This window comes from Globicephala melas, chromosome 7 (genome assembly GCF_963455315.2).
Source record: "Globicephala melas chromosome 7, mGloMel1.2, whole genome shotgun sequence".
NCBI lineage: Eukaryota > Metazoa > Chordata > Mammalia > Artiodactyla > Delphinidae > Globicephala > Globicephala melas.
In genome coordinates, this window is record NC_083320.1 from 85151622 (window position 1) to 85175393 (window position 23772).

At 38.8% G+C, this 23772-nt stretch overlaps 1 long non-coding RNA gene across 2 annotated transcripts in view; it reads right to left on the reverse strand.

Moving 5' to 3' along the window:
• LOC115867049 (uncharacterized) overlaps positions 1–23772 on the reverse strand; it is a 97364-nt gene that overhangs the window by 58162 nt on the left and 15430 nt on the right. For both annotated transcript variants that reach the window (XR_011377561.1, XR_009564474.1), the window contains exons 3-6: positions 10969–11146; positions 3758–3851; positions 2765–2902; positions 1555–1714 (exon numbers count right to left, since the gene is read on the reverse strand). This is a non-coding gene — a long non-coding RNA (uncharacterized lncRNA). The remainder of the gene's footprint in view (positions 1–1554; positions 1715–2764; positions 2903–3757; positions 3852–10968; positions 11147–23772) is intronic.

Here is a 23772-nt window from a genome sequence, read left to right on the forward strand (position 1 = left end):
TTATTCACTTTTTTTTTTTTTCTTGCTGTGTGTTCTTCTTTGCAAGGGGAGCCATGCACACAGGAAAACTAGAGAGTTGAAAAACTTTACAAAAAAGCTCAGGGTCTTCCTTGCAAAGCAGACAGGAGACCCCACATTTGCCTCTGAATTACTGACTTCTTTCAACCTGTCTCCACATTGACTATTGTGATTTTCATAAACTCCAAAAAGTATAATGTGACTCCTTTTGTAAGGCATCTTTTGGGGGGAAAAAAAAATGTGTTGTTGTTAAGGTATTGGACTAAATGAAGAGAAATACAGCCCTCTTATTTGAAAGTAGTGAACGTCTTTAATGGAAGGGCAGCCTTAAAACTCAACATACAGTGTCCAGAACAGCAGTTGGCTGCTGGAAACTCTGGCTTTTGAAGGACATGCATGTTCCTAGCTCTCATCAATAAAGGCTAATGTTTTAGAATAAAGACAAACTCATTCCTAACCCTCTGCTGCCTTTCTGCAAATGCCCTTCACCATAGCCGAGTATCCAAAAAATGGAATATAAAATGTATCTGCCATCGAAAGTTAATACGTATCTGAATTAAATACACACACCAAATTTAAATGTCTGGATAGGATGCTTATGTTGATAGATTAACTTTTTTCTTCAGACAATTATCCAAATGAAAATCTTGCAACTATGTTATTATTTTTTATTATTAATGATTTCCAGTGGGTGAGGGGAGACAAAAATGGTTCTGAACAAATTTTTAAAATTCTATTTGACAGTTAAATGGATCACCATATATTTACCGTCAATTATTTTTTTTTAGCTTTCTAGCTATTTTTGTTTACTTGTTTATATGGATTACCTAATAGAAAAGTATAGAAATGACCACATGTGGATAGCAAATCATGGACTGAAACTACATTATTTTTTAGCCAAATACACCCAAATAGGCTAAATATGCAAAGGTTAGAAATACAGTTCCTACTTTAAAATTGGAGTATAAATAAAAAATGGAAAAACCTAGGAGCACCCTGATACAGTAGGGGGAAAATAGCGCAAAGGATGACTAGAAAATTGTGATGGTGTACAAAAGGGAAAAGAATAAGATTCCACTGATAGCCAGCTCTAGCCTTTCAAATGACTGTTGGCGTGTGTTCCACCTACCACTTCCTCAATGCATCCTTTTATTATTTTTTTAGGAAAGAACATTCATGACCAATAACAATGTTATAATGATAGTAAGTGTAGGACTTAAGATATGTTTTTTAAAAAGCACCTTTAACCAACATTAAAAAGTCACCAAGGGGGGGGAGGTAGTTACCTAACTCTACGTTTTATTTAGTGACGGTTCCACTTTTTCACTCACTGCCTGCAAATCAGCATTTTTAGTGGACAAAGGGCTCAGCAGCGGCCTTATGATTGCTTCTTTTCAAATGGTAATGGCTATCCTAACTCCTCTGCCAGGTCTTTCTTACCAGAGCACAAATTGCAGTTTACAAGGCTCTGAAGGGAAAAAAATCTTAGCTGAATATCTTTTTTTTTTTTATTCGACAAACTGACATGTAAATTACCCTTTAAGTGCTCCACTCTAGGGCTCTGATCATCTCCTAATTGTCACAGTCAATTGTAGCCAACAGTCTCTTCAATCCCAAGCGCTTTGACAACAAGCACAAGGATCAAAGCAGAATCAGCTCCCTTCAATATCCTTCTGTTTAGGATGCTACAAAATGCCTGAAAAAGAAAGGTGTAAGGGCATTGCTGTAGAGGAAACTGAGAGTAGCAAGTATTAACAATAGTCATTTTCTCCATCTCTAAAATTATGCTGTAAAAGATGCCGTGATCCTTAATCACGTGTGTAGAACAAATATGTAAACCTCCCGGGCAATTAATATGCTGCTCTTAAGATTATACTAATATTCGAGCTTTACAAACAACACCGTCTCTGTGGCTTAGAAAAGCTATGACACAGATATGGGAGAGCAATCATTTCACAGCAGCTGCAGCACAAACTATTATCAAACATATTCTATATTTGAGCATAAATTCCAAAGCATAGTTCTTATTACTCAGTTTGGTGTCAGGATTCACAGCTCCCCCAAACTAAATAAATAGCCCATTGAAAATTCTAGAGTTTCTTTTACTTAACCTAGAAATATCCAATTGAAAATGTGCCCCCAAATAAATAAAAAATGTGACATAAAAACTAATTTCAGAAGAATACTGTTTCCCTTAGTAGGGGTAAATCTGTCTTATTGCTTTACTGGGAACAAACGAATTAAAAGTCATTACATGATCTACAAACATGAGTTCTAAATAAGATGTACTTACCAGGATCATCACTTAACAAAATACAATTCTTTCTAACTAGTTATCACACATCACTAACTTTCTTAAAAGATTATTAATGCTTTTCTCAAAAGATAAAAAAAATTCATCCTATCAACTATAACAATATAAATAATTTCATGGAAAGAGAAACTCTAATAATAAAATAATAAATCTGTATAAAATAACCACTTTAAAAATAACCTGAAGGTTGTCAGGAAAAAACGACAAATGGAAAGAAATCAAAGGTGCATGTGTAGAGGGAGTCCTCTACAGCTTGTCTCGTTGTACCCAGGCATTACACACATACAGCATGTAAGGTCACACAGTGATTGACAGTCTTCCTATGCTCAAGAAAAGAAATGAAGAAAAGACTCAGCAAGTACCCCAGGTTTTCGCTCAGCCGCTTTACTCAAATCCCCCTGTAGGGGTTTCCCATCCTCCCCTCAATTTCACCTTGAATTCTCAGGTTTGATTGAAGAGCTTCACAGAAGGGTCTATTACAGATTGAGGAATGATCCATTTCACATCTGAAGCTCCAAAGAGCTACTTGTGAGGAGTCTTTGAGTGCATTTATCTCACATGTGAAGCTTTCTGCAAAATCAATATGGGTATTTTTCAGTTTGACAAGTCAACATGAAATATCACATAATAATAGAAAAACAGAGTTGTACATTTAAACACACCCAATACAGTTATCTATGAGAAAGCTTATAGTTATTACTCATGTATATCCTTGAGTATGCCTAATCTAAATTCATCCTGATAGCTGGGCTAAAGTGCACAGGAAGAGAAACTGGTCACCATATTTCTGGCTCCTCTGTCTTAATTAATCCAGGTTTTGCAGTGAGGGAAAAGAATGAGCAGGAATCATGACCTTTGTGTCCAATCTGAGAGTGATATGAGAAGAGCAAAGAAAATAACCAGACGTAAAAAAGAGGAAGGAAGCAGAACAAAGGAGAACTTTGTAAAGGACTTCAAACTTAACTAATTGGCAATAACTAGGCAAAATGGTCACCCAAAGTACAGCAACCAAGTTTCAAATCCCCACCACCACTGTAGCAACACTAGCAGGATAACTGACATATTTGTGTTTGGGTCTGGCAATCTTTGGGTGAATCCAAGATCTTTTACCACCTGCATAAGCTTGAGGAACATGATTTAACTTCTCTAAATCTCTGGGGTTTTTTAAATCTCAAAATGGGATTAGTCAGAAGATTTACCTTATAAGGTTTTGTAAAGGTTAAACAAGATGATACATACAGCACCTGGCACATGGAAAACATTCAACTGTTGGTAAATACTGATGAAATTATTATTGTTTCCTTAAACCTATCCACAAGGCCCCTAGGGTTCTAATCTGGTGTCATTTCTACATATCCCTGGACACTTTCCATATTGGTTAATGTCCCCAAGTTGTAGATGACAGTCTGGTCAGAGTGCACTCACCATATTAACTCTGGTGTAGGTCCTAGCAGAGGAGAGCAGCCACCCATATTCCTTTGTCTTAAAAATGGTCTTCCTCCAACCAGAAAGGGTGTCCCTATCAACGAAGAGAGAGGGAATCAGATGGGGCTTCAAGAAACGAAAAGAACCCAGGATTAGAGACCAAATCAGCTCATCAGTACAAGCAATGAATGAGGTAAGAGATGTAGCATATGGGTTTTTTTCGTATGCCAACGTTATAATTAATACTGGAGTTATCTCTATATACTCCACCACTGGAAAGAGCTTAAAAAACTCTCAGAAGCATATTGCCACCCAGATTCAGTTAAATAGCTCACCCAAACTGCATATTCCTCTCATTCTATTTTCCTGTAGCCCATCACTACCTAAGTAGTACTAATACCATCTGTACTTGATTATCTGTGCTTGGATCAACTAATTTGTAGATTGTTTGAAACACACTTTTAATTTTAGGTTAGCTCTCCCTACCACTCAGGATTAGCCAAGAGTAGCCAAAATATGTGAGTTGAGAGATGTAAAAATTCACGTTAACATCAAAATAAGAAAAACATCATTAAAACATTCAAAGTTTAAAAACTTACCCTATATTTCGAAGTCAAATAACTAAATATAAATGACTTTGTATTTAATTAATTCAAAGAACTTATACGCAATACTGTTCATTTTTTAGGTATCCTACTGTTCTCCATTATTAAAATTAAGCTATAGCTTTTATTCCAAAACCAAATTAAAATATTTTATTAAATGCTGATATAGAATTACAAGAACAAGTTGAGATAATTTCCTACTTTAAAGGATCATTTCCTTAAAATTTTTAATTTATTTGTTTTGGACTCAAAATACATTTTTAGCAAGGGAACAAGTTTATAAATGATAATTAAATTCCCAGATTGACTCATAAAAACTTGTTTAATGTAAAACGTACCTGAAACACTCTAGAACCAAGTCTTAAGTGACTCTAGGTCATGAGGTCTATGAATTTAACCTTGTGGAGGCTAAAGGAGTATCATCAAACACAGTTTCCAAACTTTGGAACATTATCAGGCAAGAGATCTGATAGAAGATGGAACATCCATGAATCTAAGTGATCACTATTCTCATGATCACCGTCACATCAACACCATCATCATCATTATTATCTTGCCATATTTCACCCATCATGTTAGTACATGGTAGCTATGAAGGTAGTGATGGTAGATAGCCAATGAGATGACTTGATCTCATCAGCTTGACTTTTTAAGTAAGTGGAGGAGATCTGTACCAGGGTGTCAGAACCTCACTCGTTCTTTCTTTCACTTAAACCTCTTCCATGATGTTCATTTCCCAGCCAGGACCCTGAGCATTATTTAAACACTTTCAATTAAGTAAATGAAGGCTCTGAGATAGCAGTACCCACTAAGAACACTCATGCTTGCCTCTTGTCCATACTTTCAAGTAAGCACACAGTACCCTACAGTTTGCAATTCACCTAAATGACCTAATCACAAAACATATACATACCCCACTTCAAAACTGAACTGATCGGGGTTGGGGAGGAGGAGATGGGGAGTAATTATTTAACGGGTCTAGAGTTTTGGTTTTGCAAGATGAAAAAGTTCTGGAACTCTGTTGCACAACAGTGTGAATGTGCTTAACACTACAGAACTGTACACTCAAAATGGTTAAGATGGCAAATTTTACCTTCTGTTTTGTAACCACAACTCAAAAGTTTTTAAATAAAAAAATAATGCAGAGAAATTACTTATAAAAACTAGTGCATTAATTCAATAATCAATAAATAAATATGGAACATCTTTTAAAAACTGAATTAAGGGTATCATGATTTTTAAGTGCCAGGCAGCCAGAATCCTAGTTTTCAGTTCTAATTTCTTTTCTATGAAAATACTGCCTGCAAAATTATCTATAAACTTTCAAATCCAAATGGACCAGCATGTGACTTGACATAGGAGAGATTGCACATAAAAATGAGGGTCAAAATTAAATAAATCAATGAAACTTGGATTATAGAATTTCACTTCTCTTCTGAAAGATTCAAACAGTGATACACAAGAAAACCACCACTCCCAGGTGCTCTGTTCTGAGGCTGTAACTACCACACATTGTTACCACTTAGAATCTCAAAATTTCTCTGAATTTTCAGTGGACCAAGCAAAAGTTAAAGCTCACGGAAACAAAAATACTTGAGCCCAAACCAGACTAGTTTTCAGTGGTTTCTCTGTTTTTGTAACAGTAGTACCACAGTCTCTTACCACTCACTTTCTTCTGGGTTAGTTTTTTTACCATTTTTAAAGTTATGTTACAAAATAAAGAGTTTTCAGGATTCAGGGTCATAATGCTTCCTTAAAACAAGCTGAGCTAATTTACATTTACCCCACACAAAGGTAGGAGATGAAAGCTTCAAAAGAAGTAGAAAAAACGGGATTATAGAGTTGTGGGGGAAGTTCATGGAAACTAGTGTCTTTACTTTATAATCCCAACTTATACACACAGAATGAAATCAACCAAAAGCAAAAGTAGATGGCGACCTTTTTAAAGTGAGATCCCAGAGACAAAAACTAATGGACATGGTACACTGATTCAAACATTTATTAGAATTTTTTTCTCTGCATATGCACTCTACTCCAACAAACCATTGGATCACCTAATGGTTTGTTTTTAACATTTATTCTTGTAGTGTGTATAGTTTATTAGATTAGGGGTAGCAAAACCTTGAAGTCCAGTGTGAATTTGAGGTTTGTAATAGTACTTATAGTTTTAATAATAATAGTTACCCATGAGTAACATATCTTGGCACTTATATTATCTCTTTAGAACAACCATATGAGGTATCAATATTCTTCTGAGATATGAGGAAACTCAGGCTTTGAGAGATTAAGTAACTTGGTCAAAACCACACACTAAAGAATTCTGTGCTCTTAACCACAAAGCTCCCCTGCACCTTGAATTGTTAAGAGTGTAGCTTCATTTCAGTGTAGATGATTCTTCTACATTATCTATTACAAACTCTTATTTCTCTTCTTGATAAATGAGTTCCCTCTTGCTTTGGAGATCTCCTATTGCCCATTAGTTCCTGAATAGAAACCATATCTTGGACACAGACACTTGTTTTGATTGCCTCCATGACTGAACCAAATGTGGTCATTGGCCAACAGGGTCATTGACCAGCAATAGTAGCTCCCTTTGTTCCACTGCTACCTCTCCGTGTATTCACCAAACGACTGGGTTACACACCATTTCACTACAGAGAGCAGCAACCATAATGGCATGTATTTTGAAATCCACTTGAACTCAGGACTATAATCACTAGCAATTCATGGTATACCAGAAGACCCTACTACACTTGCAAATATCATAATCAGCACCAGTGAAGAATATAAAGACCAGCATGATGGACCGTTTTGTTTCCCTGCTTCAGATCTGGATCCCTTTTCCCCAGAGGTTTCTTTGCCCAGGTGAATATATCCATGCCATTTCTAGGGAGGACAGAATGGGGGCACACTCTCACAGGTTACTTAGGGCCAGCCTTAGATTCCAAGAATAATAGTAAAGCCAGAACCGTAAGGATTCTCTAAGCCATGCCATAAAATTACATATGATTAAAATGTGGTTCAAAGTAAAATTTATTTGCCCAAAGTCATAAGCTAATGAGTGAAAAAGCAGAGACGTTATATTCCGAGTCCAGTGCACTTTCCACTTATGAGATTGTTTTAAACAAAAGGCTTACCATGTGTCAAATAAGGTACTAGATACTTTACAAACAGTATTTCACATAATCTGCACAACCTTCAGACAAAATAAATATTATGACTCTTCTTACAAATGAAAAAGATTAAATAATTTAGCGAAATTCACATTTCTAGAAAGTAGCAGCTGTAGGGATCAGCTATTAACACCTTACTTTTAATATAATGGTCAAATTCCTTAAAAAAAAAAATTCCAGAAGGGATTATGACACTAGACAGTGATGGACTGATGTTGAGATCAGAGGAGGAAAAGGTATGAAATTAAGGCCTGGGGAATTTTTTAAAAAACTGAAAGGTGTTACATGAACTCACTGGTCTTTATTTTTATTTCTTTATACCCTGTTTTTTTTTTTTTCTTAAAAGAATTTAAGTTGGTTTATTAAAAAAGCAAACAAACAAAATACAAAGAGACAAAAATGCATTCAATACAATAAGATAAACTAAATTTAAAATAGGTGAATAAAATGAGTCTAAGGAAAAACACAGTGAAAATAAGAGAGACAAAATTCTTGCAAGGAAGTCTTACATACTTGCCGGGGGTAGGCTGTAAATTTGAACCTGAGCCTTCAGGCAGGCTACATAAAGAGGGAAACATGACCCATTACATGAATTGCAGTCTCCCTAAAACAAAGAAGAAGCCATTTGCTCAGGAGAGACGCAATTATTCCTGGTTATGAGACCATGGAGAAATTTGTCCCTGTGCCCCTCCTCGAGAAGGCTCGGTAGAGACCAAGGAACAGTAACCTCAGCAATGTGCTCCCAGCACGCAGTGCGAGGCACCGCATAGGGCTGTTTATTGCACCTTCCTTAGGGCAGCAGCATTGCACCCAGCAGAATTCAGCCAAGGCCGTTTTGCGGGGACAGCATGCTAGCTGTCTCCGGGAAAAGTCAGAAGGAAGGAGAGGTTGGTGCCGAAGCAGAGGCACGCTGAACCACGCAGATGTGGGTCAGAAGTGCCGCACAGACACAGTTCTAGGGCTAACGCCCTCTATGCCTTTGCTGTAAGGCCCAGCCCATCGCCACCTGGGAGGCATTTAGCCCCCTTCCACTTACCTCATCCAATCTGAATAGGATTCATGCTTCCTAACCTCTTCTGATGCAGAGGAACAGATCAAAACTTGGTGGCCTCTGCACCAGACCCAGGTCTCAAGATGCCCCGAGGGGAACGAGTGAAGCGGGCAGAGAGGACAAAGCCAGGCCAAGAGAGCCATTTTGATGGTGGTGTCCTCACAGGTTGTGCCATGTCATTGGTCAGATAGAGGCCCACTGTTCCTGAGCTTTGCAGAGGGCGTCAGGCGCCATTGGCAAACCTCTGTTAGGAGCCTTTACTCCCATTCATTTATTCACTCATTCACTGAGTCAACGAATGCTTATTAGTCATTATTATGATCTTGTGCCCAGGAAACACAGGTGGACAAGACATTCGGGGCCCCTTCCTAATGGGGCTTGTGGGTTCGCTTCTACCTAAAGACGCTTTGAATTGGGCTAACCCAGGGAAGAGCATGGAGCTGGAGAATTAATCACTAAAACTCTACATCCTGCCTTTTTTCATCAAAGGCTGTGGGAGAATTCCTTTGGAAATCTGGAGAGAGCCCCTCCCTGGGGATTAACTAAAGACTGTGGCTTTGCAACTAGTTTCAACAGTCCATGCCTTCAGTTGCCTCATCTATCAAGAATGAAACTAATACTTGCAACAAATACTTCATAGCGTTCTGTGAAAGGAAAAAAGAGTAAGGTGCGAAAGCTAAAAGCACTGTAGAAATATGACATCCAAAACGTGTGCACATTGATAAAATGAAACTTAAAGCTGTTATTACATAAGTACACCTGAGTGTCTGTCACAGCTAGAAGCATGTGTTAAGAATACAAGATACTGAAATAAAAAATGAGTAATTTATTCTATCTAAATACTAGACAACTATATTAATTAACAAAATTTAATGGCCTGCACTGAAGGACTCACTGAATTACAAATATAGCCCTTCTAGGATGTTAAAAACATAATTAAGAGCAGTCTGGAATGGAGGCACCCGGGCACTCTTATCTGTTGATGTGCAAACAGTGTGGTTATGTAAGGAATAAAACATACTTTAAAATAGTCATTTCACATTATCAGGCAAAGCTCAGAGCATGCTAAGAAATAACTCTACTTCAGAGAGAGCTGTACATCCACTGACAACTCCTCTAACTGAAACTGCAGTTGTCATCTCCCTTCCCCAACACACAAGCTATGCCAAAGGAGTACGGTCAACTAGCAAACAATGAGCTTTTGTCCTGGCTGTACAGATTAAACCAATTTTAAGCATTTTAACATAAAAGCACACATCACAAGGTGCACTGCACAGCATTATTTACACGAGGTCAAATTCTCACCTTCTCCTCATCCAGGTTGGCTATCAAGTAGAATATACTTAAGGATTAGATCCATCGCATCTGTCTGCATGCCATAAAATATTGCATTGAAAGCAAGGGGCTCATTGGATACTTCACTTTATAAGGAAATACTGCTAGGGATCTATGTAATGTTCTCTTAGCACCCTTTAAAATATACCTAACCTCATACTTTTTCCCATTCAGTCTCCCAGATTTGAGGCTGCTTAAATGATCTGCAGACCCCACGTACCATTACTTCTAGAGAGCAATTATATCAAACGGATTAAAATATACTCACGTTCCACATTAAGTGAAATCATTTTGCTGTAAAAATTTTGAAGCAATGTTTATCATTTTATTTCAAGGAATCTTTATAATTTTGTTTCTCAAGTGATACGCCAAATTTATAATCAACTATTTTCAACCCATCATCAAGCACATAGAAGAAGGCTTGCAGAGTGGAAATGTTTAACCTAAAAACTGTTTTCAAATGTAATGATATTTTGACGATACTCTTTTCGAAGCTGACATAACGCTGCATTTTGCTTGTATTTATTAGTCTGGATTTTGTATTTCTTATAATTTGCAACCAATATAATTGTGATCAAGCCTTAAATATTTTCCTAGGCCCATGAAACTTGTAAGCTCTGGAGTGCCTTCAGTTCCTAATGAATGAGATGGCCCCACCCGTATCAGCCCCAGATACCATCTGCACCAGAAACCTAGCACAGAAGTCCCTGGAGCCTGAGCCACCAAACCCCAACCCAAGGGTTGGGCACTGTGCAATGCTGACTGGCCTTCTCTGGTTGGAATCTGGCACTGGCCGGTCCTCTGACAAGCAGTCCACATGTGGTGGAAGGGGTACCTTCTCTGAGCACTCAGAACTCCTCAGTGTCTGGTGGCTACACTTGGCTCCTTGCTTGAAGCTTTTTTTTTACATCTTTCAAATAAAATCCTCTCTTGAGGTTCAGCTGAACGTTAGAAAGAATAATATATAACTGACCACATTCCCTCTCACCCACAAAAAAAATAAAAACACTCAGTGGAAAAACCCTTCAGAAATAGCAAAATGCGTACCTCTTAACGTCTCCAGAATATTCCATCTTCAGAGGCTTCTTGAAGGCAACCACTGCAGCTAATAGCCCTGGCTCTCCACAAGTAGTGAATTGTGCTGGAGCCAGAGGTCTCCCAGCCCACTACTGCCAATATGACAGCTCCATATCCTTTATACTGTACTGCTTTAAAGGAAAAATGTCTGAGGAAAAAATGGAAACTGTGTAGGTAAATATGGCATATTGTTATCATTTTAAAATTCCAGGGAGATTCTTCAATATTTACAATTTTGATTTCCTTGCAGATGTTCTAAAACAATGGCACTGTTAAACCTTAAAATTAATACCTTATTATGTTTTTTATAAGCATCTCCCTAATTCCTTCTTTCTCTTTATTCATTTGATATTAGTTGAGCACCTTCTCTGTGCCAGGCACCGTGCTGAGCCCTGGTGAATACAGCAGGAGGAGTCCCTGGGAATAAAGAAGGTAGCCATTGCAACCCATTGTGGTGTGTTGTGTAAGTGCTTCTGCATGGCTAATTGAAACCTGTCTTACTAAAATTCAATCCCATTTCTCCTTGTTCTGCCCACGGAGTAGGTAAACAACAGCCAACAACAGCCAACATCCTCTCTAACGTCGCCTTCCTGATACTTAAAACGCTCAAGTTTCTTTTTTCCTGTTCAAAATAAACATATTTTTTCCACAAAGAAAAGAAGACTACAGTTGATGTGTGCAGCAAGCCAATATAACTCCTTTGCTGTGTCATCACATTGTCATTGATATGAAAATATAGAATATGAGTTTTCAGTCACATTGAAGGGATAAAGGAAAATAAAGTCCCATGTGATCAACCAGTTTCTAAGGCATTAATCTATACACTATTCCTGATAATGCCATTCTAAGAAAATGCATTATAGTGGAACAAAAATTTTGCATCATTGCACTAGCTGAGAAAAAAATAACTAATAGGTCTCTATCCCTTATGACTCATATCAGAGAACCCTGCCCCCAAAGAAATAAAGACACATTGTCACTGAACCACATTATTGTCCCTTAAGAAGACTATAAAATGAGTACCTCATTCATTCGTTGACATTGAACTTGTGCCAAAACTATTAAGAGCATGTATTAATAGATATCCCTAACGTGTAGGAAAGAATACAGAATAAAACACAAAATGAAATTAGTATTCACTTTTAATTTGTCTTTTATAAATGATTAAGTAAAGCATATGAAGGAAATAAAAGGGCAATAAGTAGCCTTTCATCACAAACTAGGGGATTTCTCTTCCTCCGGGCTTGATCACAACCAGTTTAGAAATATGCATAACCGCCTATGGTCAGTATCATATCACTGCCAGATCACACATTCAACAGATAACCACTATTATTATAAAAGCGACTTCCTTGACCTCCTATTTTGGTCTGGCTAGGAATTCCTGTACTTTCCCAGATCAGTTGTCACACAGTACAAATCTTGTGCTGTGCATGTCAATCTGTACCAGTACAAGTGACCGGTGCCTTACAGAGCTTACGCTAAAACACACTTCTATGCATATGCATAGCACGAGTTCAAGAAATATGATCATACTTGTTCTTGCAGTGCTTCTTCAAATCTGAAGTCTATGTGTGTTTTGCTATTATAGCTAAGGTACAGTGTGTGTTATTTGGCAGCTGAATTTGACATGAAAATATAAAAGGTTTGGGCAACCACATATTTGGAAATAGAAATCTTTCCTGAAAACATGGCTTTGGTTTTTAAACACAGCTAAATTTCTGGAAACTTCAATTTGTTAAAGACAGCCAAGACTTCAATCATATTTAACATATTCCTGGGGTTTACATATAGTGTTTCAAAGTAATAAACAACATCTTGTTTGGAGTAGCACGAAGAAAATGAGGCAAGCACTTCTTTAGAGTAAAAGCTCTACTTTTAAAAATAGTTTGGAGACTCATTCTTATGTTGGTGAAATCACAAAACACTATTCAGCAAACAAAACATGATGAGCTCAATTCAAGTTGGTAAACATTTTTAGCTGGCTTCATTTGTAGTGAGAATTTTAATGTAACGATAACTTCAAGAATGCATCCCTTATAATGGAAACTTGAGGGCCAAAACTTTTTTTTTAATTGTTAATAAGAACAATGGTGTCAACTTTGCACTGGAAAATCTGAAGAGATGTGATGACAACAGTAAATTGATTGTTTGAACAATTTTAAAAATCACATTACCATGCACTAAAATGCATCTGCATTTACTCATGAGCACTCTCACTGCAGTGACCAAAAAGCCCCCAGGCCTGATTCAGTAGCAGAAAATAGACTCCTTCCATAAGGTAGGATATATATACCTTACTTCCAGCACATAAAACTTGCAATAAAGCTGTACATACTTCACATGCTTTTTCCTCATTGGTCTAAGGATAATAGTGATGTCTAAAAACCCTTAAGTCACTTAGTAAGAATAACAAGCACTTTTCAACAAGCAAGACATGACGAGCCAAAATAATACCATCCAAAGAAAGGAAGGCATAAGGAGCTTTCTCTATACTCTTTATAAGTCAGATCAAATTTCACTTAACCATGTTTTTTCCCTACACAGTGAACGGAACATTTGTTATAAGGATAACTACAGATTCACATCCAGATAATCTATGGCAAACCAACTGATAAACATACAAACATCTTGCCCTGTGGCCAATATTCCTTTATTTTGCCTGCATGTTATTCCTAATTTTTCAGATAATAAATATTTTATTTCTTGTGGTTGATAGGTAAACCATGGGAATTCATTTAAAAGTTTACAAGTCGGTGACATGTTATGCCCCTTTCTCACCACCCGTACTCAAGACCACTATTGGAGTGGACCTCAAGAGTACAAAGACCTTAGATCTGAGTTCGCCTGGGGCAGTGCTGATTTGCAGCTCTTTACCTGAAGTAATTATTAGTAACACAAGCTTTCAGTCTCAGAAGTATCCCAGTTTGGATGATAAACTATATGGCCACCCTTCTTATAAGATAATGGATGCCATCTACTTGATAGGACTTCTGGGTACCAAGCATGTTTGCCTCGAGTATTTCCCCTAAACCAGACAGCACATAGTCGGAATTCTGCCAGCTACACTACAAATTCCTTGAGTCCTGAGATTGGGTTTTTATTTAACTGTGTGCAGCTAGTATGGTGTCAGTGCTAGTACAGTACAAATGCTAAATAAATGTTTTTTTGGATGAATGAAGAGTCATTCCTTTAGACAAAACATTGCCTGCTTTGGATATTCTCTTTTAAAATTCCTAGAAGGAGAAGCACATGTATAAAATTGATAATGACCTTCAAAATCTGACCCCTTATCACCACCTCTACTGCTACTACTCTGGTCCAAGCTACTATCATCTCTTGTGTAGATTAATGCAACATCCTCCTCTCTGGTCTCTCTGTTTCTATTATTGCTTCCCTGGGGTATATTCTCAACACAGCAGCAAGTGACCTTGTTAAAGCTAAATCAGATGGTGTTACTCCCATCTGACCCTGAGTAAAAGCTAGTCATTACAATAACCTACGAGGAGCGTTGTCAGATCTAGCAAATAAAAATATAAGGGCCCAGTTTAATGAATGTTTCGTACAAGCATGTTTCATACAATATTTGGGACATACTTGTACTTTTAAAAAGTACGTGTTGTTTAACTGAAATTAAATTAAATTAAAATTTAATGGAGCATCTATATTTTATCTGGCAAATCGTCCAAGGATTTACCTGACTGGGCATATGTGTGCGCGTGCACACACACACACCCCCCTACCTCAGCCCTCCTCTCCTGTTATCCTTCCTTTCCCTGGACGCCAGCCCAATGGCACTGACACTGACGCCAGGCATACTTCTGCCTCGGGGCTTTGTGCTGGTTGTTTCCTGTCTAGAAATTTCTTTCCTTGGATACTGCTACCACTCACTACCTCACTTTCTTCAAAACTGTCTGCACCTTCTTAGGGAAGCTTTTCCTAGCCACCCTATCTAAAACCCAATCCCTTCCCAATTCCTATCTTCCTTCTGCACTTTGGTTTTTCCATTACTCTTATCATTTCCTAACATATTCTATATTTTACTCATTTATTTTGTACGTAAGCTCCTTGAGAGGAGGAATTTTTGTCTATTGTTCCCTCTGTTGTATCTCTAAGTCCTAGAGTGGGCTCTGGCACAGATGAGGCCACATAAAAATTATCAGATTAATGAATGGTCATCCATAGCAGTAGCAGTCATATTATTATTGCTATCAATTTAAATTCTATATTGTCTGCAAAAGATTTGAATAGACATTTCGCCACAGGAGAAATACAAATGGCCAAAAAGCACGTAAAAACATACTCAACATAACTAAATATTAGGAGACTACAAAGTGAAACACAATGAGATTCCACTTCAACCCCTTTAGGCTAGATACTGTCAAAAAGAGAGAAAATAACAAGCGTTGAAGAGGTTGTGGAGAGATTGGAACACTTGTGCACCACTAGCGGGAATGTAAAATGGTGCAGTCACTATGGAAAACAGCATGTCAGTTCCTCAAAACATTAAAAATAGAATTTCCATGTGATCCAGCAATTTCACTTCTGGGTGTGTATGCCCAAAAGAATTGAAAGCAGGGTCTTGAAGAGATATTTATACACCCAAGTTCATAGCAGCATTAGTCATAATAGCCAAATGGTGGAGGCAACCCAAGTGTTCAGGGATGAATGAATGATGAACAAAATGTGGTCTATATGTACTTACAATGCAATATTAGTCAGCCTTAAAAACGAAGGAGATTCTGACACATACTATGACATGGATGAACCTTGAAGACATTATTCCAAGTGCAGTAGGCCAGTCACAAAAAGACAAACACTGTAAGATCCCACTTATATGAGGTGCCTTGACTAGTCAAATTCACAAAGACAGAAAGTAGAATGGTAGTTCCCAGGGCCAGGGGTAGGGGAGAATGGGAAGTTGTAGTTTAATGGGTATCTAGTTTCAGTTTTGCAAGAAGAAAAGAGTTCAGTAGATTGGTTGCACAACAATGTGAATGTATTTAACACTCCTGAACTGTGTACTTAAAAACGGTTAAGGGCTTCCCCGGTGGCGCTGGGGTTGAGAGTCCACCTGCCGATGCAGGGGACACGGGTTCGTGCCCCGGTCCGGGAGGATCCCACATGCCGCGGAGCGGCTGGGCCCGTGAGCCATGGCCACTGAGCCTGCGCGTCCAGAGCCTGTGCTCCGCAACGGGAGAGGCCACAACAGTGAGAGGCCCGCGTACCGCAAAAAAAAACAAAAAACTGTTAAGATAGTTGATTTTATGTTATGGGTACTTTACCATCAGTAAGTATTTTTAAAAATTGAAATAAATAAATAAATAAGTCAATGTAGTCTGAATCAGGACCAGGCAGGTTGTATCATTTTATCGTTGAATCTTGACAGCAACACAGGCCATGAGTGATGTTATGCCCATGTCACAGACAGAGCAGCTAAAACCAAAAACCTCAGAATTCAGCAAAGATCATACTCCTGGTAAGTGGAGGGCTTGGGAGAGTGATGACTTCAAACCTGTGCTCTGTCCAGGAGCACACTCTGCTTCTCAGGCTAATGTTAATACCCCACTGAAAATCCCTGTGGTTTATTCTAGGGAGTCCAAACAGCATTCGTCATCATCCAATCACTCATATATGGGTTTGTCTTCATTTAACACCCATTGATTCAGAACTAACTAGATGCTGGGTTACAAAGACAAGGTCCCTGCCTCGCATGGTTTACATAGTCCAGCAGAGAGAAACAAGACATGAAAACAAAGGCCCTGGCATGTAACCGGAAATGTAATAGGTTTACAGCCTTCAGTTGGAGCCCAAAGGCAGAAAGGAGAATGCCCTAGTTAAGAAAAGGACAAAGGCAAGCTCTACCTTCTATGCAGTTTTACCCAAGACCAACTCTGAAGGATTCAAAGGAGCCAAAGAAGTGCTCCTGGAATGTCTGCAGTGATGACCGCCCTTCCTTTACCCTTTCATCCTTGCCTCCCAGACTTGGTCATTATGAAAATACCCCCATTTTTAGTAGAGGATGGGAGCATCAAAGAGCCAATATTAAATATGTTTTTAAAAGAAGTTTCTGATCTAAAAGAGGGAAGGATCTGTAAGAATCTCCAACCCTCCACTTAGAGAAAAAGATGGTATGAAGTATTAAGTATTTGACTAAATATCTCACCCCATGGTCTCACAATGGGCAAATATAAGGAGAAAAAAGTCAATATTTTAAAACTATTTGCCTGACTGATTAACAGCTTACAGACTCTGACTCTCAAAATCCTTATAAAAAAAGAAAAAAAATGAAGATATTTTACAGTATTTTCCTGAGGAATAAATCTTTATATGTTCCCTATGCAAGCAGAAAGCAATAAGATACAGTAATTTTGGTAATAAACCTCAAGATAAGACTTTGAAAAATTAAAAAGGAAGTATCTATGGAGTCACCTCTAGATATGCCTAGGAGAACTTTGAAAGTATACACACCAAGGAGTGTAAGACCTTGGAAGGATAAGGAAGTCTTTTCAGCTCTTATTTTATATAATTTTATGAATATATGATGTGCTTTTGGCATTTTTCAAATAAAAAAATAAAGCCGGACAAGGCTAATATTAAATGCTTTCATATATGGACATTTCAGTATAAAAGAAGGAAGTCCATCGTCAGTGACTATGTTGATTTACATAACAGACAACTTTATCCATCGTTAACAGGAAGTACTACAGCACAGTGGTTAGAAATGGGGGTTTTAAAGTCAGACAGACTTTGGTTTGAATTTAAGCCTCATTCTCACTAGCTGTGAGACTGAAAAATTATGATTTACTCACTCTAAACTTATGTTCCTATCTGTAAAATGGGGATAATTATACCAATCTTTCAGATTTGTTGTTAAGATTTTAGAAGTTAACACATCTGATACATACCAAGGCCTCTGTTAAATACAATTATTAGAAGATTTCAGTTAACAGAAGAGACCAGGTGACTCTACAGGATCAGCACTAAATTAGCTGAATGTGGATATAAAAGAACAGGAACAACAAACTGATAACAGACTGCAAGGAAAGCCTGGATTTGATAATAAAGCAGATTAATTACTCAGATATTGATTAGGATAATAATGACACTAAGTGTGTATCCTGTTTCTAAAGGCATCGTGTGCTTGCTCGCTCTTCTAGTTTCCTAAATAGTCCACAAACTGAAGAAACTGATCTTGAGACTTAACCATGTATGATTAGAAATAATAGATGATATTGAAAGCATCTGGTTCAGCAAATGCTCTCAGCACTGAAAAGTCAAGGTACTGATGTTGCTTTTTAAGATAATATAAGGTGCCCGAAAAATGCTGATTGAATTTCTGAAAGGTAAACTGCTTAACAGAGAGGAATGAGGAGTTAGTTTTTAAAGAGTTAAAGGAAATGCAGATGAAATTTATCACAGTTAAGTACCAAACCAAGACATGAAAAAACAAAAGGTGATACAAACAAAAGTGGTTGCCCAGAGATTTTAAAAGCAAGCTGTTTGGACAGTTAGTGGAAATCTTTATGTTTACATAATAAAATCACATAAAATAAACAGAAATAACAAGGTTATGCTAAAAGGAAAATGGCAGGCAATGAACATGAAATCTACAAAATATTTCAAATAATCCTAAACATCTTTCTATAAATGTTAAACTTAGCCTCCTCATTAAAGAAAAAAAATTTCTTTGAAGTCAGGGTTGGGTGGGGACAGGGATTTAACAATGGAGAGGCATAGATTTGTCTTGCTGTCTCAGCAAATATTGTCATAAAACAATTTTGCTTTCCAACTTTATAAAAGAGAGCATGTGAGCGGTGTACACATACCAGAAGAAATTAATTGTGGGCAGAGAAGTAAAGTTGGCACACTGGCCTTTTACCCCTCTCCTTCCGTTACAGGGATCTAATCATATCTGGGACACATATGCAAAGTTGGCGGACAGGGTAGATATTGACAGGGTAGGAAGCCAACCTTGAAGTGAAATGAGGAGGGTCCTGTCTCCTCCAAGAAAGCTGCACCCACAAACCAGCCAAAGAACAACTTTGTCTTTCAGATAAGCAAAGCCAAGGCACTATTTCCAGAGTGTCACTTACGCTACCTGGGAGGAGGGAGAACACTCTAGATGTGTAGATTCTCCTGACCCCGTTTTCTCCTGCTTGTCCATTAGTGCAGATTAGTTTACTCTTCACATTGCCCCCTAGACACTAGGCAGAGAGAGCAAGTGGACTGAAGCAGAAACAAGCCTCAGATGAGAATGGGAAGTGGGCTAGGGGTAGAGCATGGTAGAGCAATAGCGTAAGGTATCAGGCCAGAAAAAAACAGGCTCTGATGGACATACGGCATCCATATTTTCCAAACCCAAACTCATGACACATAGCTTGACAAGTATGATTTTACTTATGGGAACAACAGGACAGAATATTTACAACCCAGGGTTGCCCTGGAAAATCTAGGATATATAAACACCACATCCATAAAGGCATTGAAAGTGGGAAGGCTAACATAACCTACTTGAGAATTCTGCACATGCTGGTCAGCACATGTAAAAGCAAGTTTGTTAAGTCACTCCAGTCTCTATTTATTTCGATCACAGACATATTACATATTTTAGACACACTTAGGATCTCTATTCTAAAGACTTGCCGTAAGAATAGCAGGTGGTATCTGAATGAAATAGATTTTTACAGTTGAGTAGAAAAGTGTGCATAACATCAGATTAGATTATTTGCCAAGATCGCCAAACTTGTCTGCCCAGGCCTCGCAAGGCTACTAAACTTACCCATATAACCATGTAACGAAAGAGAGGTAATATTCTCAGAAAACCTGTGCACTCTGGCACACAACTTTCAGATTAGGCTCCACAAGTTTTCAGAAAGAAAATTAATTCAAATTTGTGCCACTTTTTTCTTGCCTTACATCCATTTAATTACTTGCATGTGAGAGTCATTGTTTCTTATATGACCACCCCCTCCCCCAAATACTTTAGTGAAAGCTTCTTGTAGAAAGAAAAACAAAGGTCAGTAACCTAATATCCCCAAGCAACTCTACAACAACAAACCAGGAAGGGAAAAAAGTGAAGAAATGCTCTGAATGGGGAAAAAATCTTTGTCTGTTTACTCTTTCAACAGTGAATAAAAGTTATGATTTTGCCAATAACTATGGATTGATAGTGTGCCCAATTTTTAAAGAATATATAAGGACAGCCCATAAAATATGAGAGGAATGTTCTGTGTGAGGTCAGAAGCTTTTTGAAAACTAGAAATGTATCAGATACAACGTATCACCTTTGTCATGGCACCATAAATACTTGAAGTGGGGAAATGCCTGGGGATTATCTAAGAAAGGGAAAGCACTTCTCTTGCACATGGGGAAACTGAGGCACAGCAGCATGTCCAAGGTTACCCAGCCAGCTGTAACAGAGTCAAGGCAAAACCCCAGCTCCTGCAGGGTTTACGGATGAGCTTACTCATCTGTAAAATGAGGGTGCCGAACTTCGAGGTCGATGCCAACCGCAACATCCTGCAATGCTGTATTGATTGATTGCTTTGTAATCTACTTATTTGTATTTTGGCTCTTAAATAAAGGTAAGGCTGCCAGGTCTGACATATTTCTAGCCCTTAGAAAGCTGACCTGACAGTAAAGCCCTTCCAAAACATTTATAGAGACAATGTTCAGAACAAGTCGCAGAATTTAATAAGGTAACATATTTTGAAGCACGGGGCAGTTACAGGCAGCCAACCTGAGTGGATGCAGGCGAGGGAGGTATTATTTTTTTTAATTTTCAAGATGTCACTGACAAGGGAGACATATGCCAAATGGTAACACAGGTCTCTATTGAACTAAAACAAAACAAACAAACAAAAAAACCTTGAAAAAGGCATGAAGAGAAATGAGGAGCATGACACAAAAAGAATGGGTGAAATATCAAAATAGGATATTGAGAATTTTAATCAATACATTGATTAAAATTATTTGAAGTTTAAAGTCATATGATGCATCTTCTTTTCCACTTATACCTGCCTCCAAAACATGACCATGTAGAGGATTTCCAATATTTAATAACCTACTATAAATCCTGGAAAGATACTCTGAAATCAGAGTATATAAATCAGTATAAAATCAGAGTACATTTCTTTAAAATCTTCTCTACTTGTTATAATGTTTCTTATTTATCTTTACCATGAATTCTTACCAGTATTTCACATAGCTCTAAGGTAGAATTTATGCAATAAAAGAAAAAATGACTATGTAGCATAAATATTGAATGGATGCATGGATGACCAAATTGTTAAAAGCAGGAGTAGCCAATTAGTTACTATCTAAAAAAAATTGTCAATCAGATGTACTATACTTTACATATATTATAGGTAAGATGATTTAAAACACAGTAAGTCAGCGAATAGAAGATTCTTTTAGGGTTACAGAGTACTTTTTTCATTATACATAGATTTAGCCAAATATTGACACCACTAAAATCATGATTGGAAGCAATTAAGAAAACCAAGAATACTTGGAAAAATTTGTTGGGAATTCTGGTTGCCTGGTTACCTGACTGACTTCCCATCCCGTCAGATAACCAGGTAAACTTTCAGATCTTTGATGCATTTTTCCCTACATTGATAGAAGTACAAACACTTTACACTTAGACCTGGTTTTGAGCTCATCGCTTATTAGCTGGTGTTTGATCTTGGACAAATTACTTAACTTTTCAGTGACTATTTCACTTGTCTGTAACAATAATAACGTTTGAGTCACTAGATTCTTAAAATGATTAAATTAGATAGTAGCTCAAAAATAGCCGTCATGGTATATGGCACACAGGAAGCATCCAATGAGTGGAGGTAGTCATAGTTGTAGTAATAAGAGTAATAATGGTCCCTATTGTCTTTTTTTTTTTCTATTGTGGCACGTTGTTGTGAAATCAACACAGGTTTTGGATTCAGAGAGCATTGGGTTTGAAGCCAGGCTCTATGCTTGGTGACTGGGTGACAAGATATTTCCTCTTGTTTAATTTCTCCTTCTGTAAAATAAAGACCATAACACCTTATTCTTACTAATCCTATAAAAATTAAATGAGATAGTATGTTAGCACTATGCAGTAGTACCTGGCACAACAGCAGTAATCATAAAGAAATGTCACTTCTCAACACTTCTCGTCCCCACAATTCCCTCATTCCTTTATTCATTCATTCACAAGCATTACCGAGCCCTGCAAACACAAAAAGAGTAAGACTGCCAGTCCTGGTTTCAAGAAGAGGGTAAAGGGGCAAAGAAAGAGATTATAGGATGTAGTGGCAAATAATTTAAGGGAGGTGTAAACCGCTGCTTGAGAGCACAAACGAGAAAAGCCTAAAGCTTTCTTGAAAAGTCTTAAAACGATAATAACAATTAGGCCACGTAACACACACTAGAAAGGCTACAACCAAACAGCAACAATAGAAAATAACACATGTGGAGGAGCTTCAAGATGGCGTAAGAGTAAGACGCGGAGATCACCTTCCTCCCCACAGATACATCAGAAATACATCTACATGTGGAACACCTCCTACAGAACACCTACTGAATGCTGGCAGAAGACCTCAGACCTCCCAAAAGGCAAGAAACTCCCCACGTAACTGGGTAGGGCAAAAGAAAAAAGAAAAAACAGAGACAAAAGAATAGGGATGGGACCTGCACCAGTGGGAGGGAGCTGTGAAGGAGGAAAGGATTCCACACACTAGGAAGCCCCTTCGCGGGCGGAGAAGTGGGGTGGCAGAGGCGGGAAGCTTCGGAGCCACGGAGGAGAGCGCAGCCACAGGGGTGCGGAGGGCAAAGCTGTGAGATTCCCACACAGAGGATCCAGCCAGAACTCCCCAGCCCCAGAGGCTTGTCTGCTCACCCGCCGGGGCAGGCGGGGCTGGGAGCTGAGGCTCGGGCTTTGGTCAGATCCCAGGGAGAGGACTGGGGTTGGCGGCTTGAACACAGCCTGAAGGGGGCTAGTGCGTCACGGCTAGCCAGGAGGGAGTCCGGGAAAAGTCTGGACTTGCCGAAGAGGCAAGAGACGTTTTCTTGCCTCTTTGTTTCCTGGTATGCGACGAGAGAGGATTAAGAGAGCTGCTTAAAGGAGCTCCAGAGACGGGTGCGAGCCGCGGCTATCAGCACGGACCCCAGAGGCGGGCATGGGGACGCTAAGGCTGCTGCTGCAGCCACCAAGAAGCCTGTGTGCAAGCACAGGTCACTATCCACACCGCCCCTCCCGGGAGCCTGTGCAGCCCGCCACTGCCAGGGTCCCGTGATCCAGGGACAACTTCCCTGGGAGAACGCATGGCGCGCCTCAGGCTGGTGCAACGTCACACTGGCCTCTGTCGCTGCAGGCTCGCCCCGCATTCTGTGCCCCTCTCTCCCCCCGGCCTGAGTAAGCCAGAGGCCCCAAATCAGCTGCTCCTTTAACCCCGTCCTGTCTGAGCGAACAGACGCCCTCAGGCAACCTACACGCGGAGGCGGGTCCAAATCAAAAGCTGAAGCCCAGGAGCTGTGCGAACAAACAAGAGAAAGGGAAATCTCTCCCAGCAGCCTCAGAAGCAGCGGGTTAAATCTCCACAATCAACATGATGTACCCTGCATCTGTGGAATACCTGAATAGACAACGAATCATCCCAAATTGAGGAGGTGGACTTTGGGAGCAAAGATATATTTTTCCCCCTTTTCTCTTTCTATGAGTGTATATGTATGTGCTTCTCTCTGTGATTTTGTCAGTATAGCTTTGCTCTTACCATTTGTCCTAGGGTTCTG